This window comes from Mizuhopecten yessoensis, unplaced genomic scaffold, assembly GCF_002113885.1.
Source record: "Mizuhopecten yessoensis strain PY_sf001 unplaced genomic scaffold, ASM211388v2 scaffold2329, whole genome shotgun sequence".
Lineage (NCBI taxonomy): Eukaryota > Metazoa > Mollusca > Bivalvia > Pectinida > Pectinidae > Mizuhopecten > Mizuhopecten yessoensis.
The window spans coordinates 4782031-4784895 of NW_018404492.1; positions in this window are offsets into that span (position 1 = coordinate 4782031).

A 2865-nucleotide genomic window follows, 5' to 3' on the forward strand; every position below is an offset into this window, starting at 1 on the left:
CCCCCAATTGCATGATCGTAAGAGGCGACTAAATTTGGGACCTTATCTCTTCTCTCCTTTCTAAATAACTTTCTTCTTCCTAATGTCTCCCTTGACAATGCCTCACTTTTGGCCATTTGTTGAGCGTTCGCCCCTGTGAGGAAGGCTTTGGGTTCTGTCCCCTGGCCGAGACATACCAAAGTCTTTAAAAATGGCAGTTTCTACTCCTGCTTAACGCTCAGCAAATTAGGAGTGGGACGACTGGTTCGCCCGTTGTCAGTATAATGTGACCGGGTGGGGCGTCCTGCTGGGTGTCTTCGGCAGTATGTTTCAGTGAGGTAGCACTATAAAGTCGGCATCAGTTCCGCGCTATTACAAGAAGACAAACACGAACATATCGCAGCCTCCCAAAATACACACACATACACTACACGCATGCATCTTGCACACAGGGGAGGCCGTCCTTAAATGACCTTAGCTGTTTATAGGACGTTAAACAAAATCAAACAAACAAACAAACAAGTAAAGTTTACCCCCTCCCCAGGGGGAAACGTGAGACCCCAGGGTCAAAAAATTCACAATTTTGGTAAAGCAGCCTAAGACCTGGGCCTTGAGAATAAGATTTTTGAAATTTTAGTCAATTTGCCCCTTTTTGGCCCCGTCCCTCAGGCCCCTGGGGGCTTGGGACTAAACCGGCCACTTTTTTTTATTGACCTTTGTCCATGTAAGGTCCCTGCAAAATTTCATTCAAATTGGTTCCGGGGTTTTCGAGAAGAAGTCGAAAATGTAAATTGTTTACGGACGAACGACGGACAAAAGGCGATCGCAATAGGTCACTTGAGACTTTGTCTCAGGTGACCTAAAAATGAGACTTTGTCTCAGGTGACCTAAAAACCGTCAAGAAACATTTTGATAACAGAGTTTAACGGGCCTGTGTCCGAACACAACTGGTTGTTAGATATTTGTTAATTAATTTTTCCTATAGCTCCCCTTCACCTGCATTTTCACACCTCTACGAGTTAAGTGTCCCGGTAGAGAAAAGCTACGGTACAGTCACATGTACAAAGTTGCCATGTTTACCTGTATATGAGACTGTGTCCACTTTGTATTGGTAGTTTTACATGTGTCAATTTGGGTCTTTTAAAAAACCCGAAAACCCCCGTTTCTAAATTTATGAAAATAAAGATACAATAGAGAAAGATTAGCTTAAAGATGTAGCGAGATCATAGAAAAAAATCGAGTGTAAATGTTTAAACACGAAACCGTATATATTGTTTAATCATTCCTCAATTTACACCAACCATGATTGTCATCGTTTAGATTTTTTGTATCCTTCACACATTGTGCGCAGCACACTGCACATCAGCGTTTAGGGAAATGGCAACAAGTGGTTCATCCGTTGTCAGTATAATGTGACCGGGCCGGATACTGTGCTCGGTGCCTGTTTTTTAATATTGGTCAACCTGGTCAAGTAACAAAGCAGTTAAATGGTTTATGCCTTATCAGTCAAATCTTTTCTCGAGGATTTTGGACCCACAGAACTTGCAGAGGAATAACCTGTTTTTCTGCGGAAATTAGTTTGACGGTTGACTAAAAAGGCGTTAAACAAATGTTAAATATTTGAATTGTTTTGCAAAATAAAAACTATGCTCATTTCAATTCAAATGCACAAAACAGTTAAAGTAGCCCCTTTATATCCGACTCCACCGTCAAATGATCTCAGCTGTTGTATAAAACCCGAACAAACTTGTAGAGTTAATGTCGCAGATCGCGTCTTTTAAGATATTTCAGTTTCTGATTTAGTCACTGGCTACTAAAGCATATACAATTTTTACATGTAAGATTGCCTCCCCTACCTCTCTCATCTCTCTCTCTCTCTCTAAACTTATACTACTGAATTTACCCTTATATAAGTATAGTATGTAGGTTTGATGTACACAACAGATGTATACTGTTATTTATGGTTCTAAAGTAAGAGAGTGATATGTGTATTAACCTGTGTGATGGTAGGTGTCTGAGAGTTTGTTATGGTGTGTTGTGTAGTTGATGGTGTGTGTGTGTATGTATGGGTGTGTAAAAGATGAATTATATAGATACAGCTAGGTATGAGGCATATAAGTGTCAATATATATAGACAGCTGACTGCATACTAGTCTTATGTGTATGCATGTATTTGTATATTGTACATATTCATGTATGTACAATTAAATGGCTATTATTGAACATGTATACAGTGCAGTAACATTATTAGTGTCCACAATGTAGATATATCAGTGCTCAAATGACCATGTACACATTGTGATATGTGTGTGTGTGTTGGTGAACAGTGATACATAAACTATGCTAGGCTTGGAAGTTTGAACTATTCTTCTTAGCGCATATCATCTAGAGGTAGGAGAATGAGGAAATGTTTTAATAAATAAATATGCAGAATATGATGGTTGTATAATGTAAACCTGTACATGTGTAGATTATTAAGTTATTTCGTGCTAGCATATATGCTCTGTAAGTTTGTGTGTGTGTGAGTGTGTTTATTTTCATGATTATATGTATTATGAAAAAATCGTCGAAAAATAAACAATTACAAAAACAAAAAAACGAACAAACTTGTAAAGTTAATGTCGCAGATCGCGTCTTTTAAGATAGTTTCTATAGTGCAAGGTCATTGGTGATCGTAAAATAGTTCTATTGACTCCGACTTTATTTGTGATCAAAACTAAAGATGGTTGGATCATCAGTGCCTCAGACAGCTGTAAACATGGGCAGCTGGTGTGTCTATGTTCCCGACTGATGAACTGCCATCATAACGCAGTTCATTTCCACCACCGGCAACGATGACCGTCACGAGACTGGAAGTGAAGTGAATTAGAGTGACAGAAAATTCCC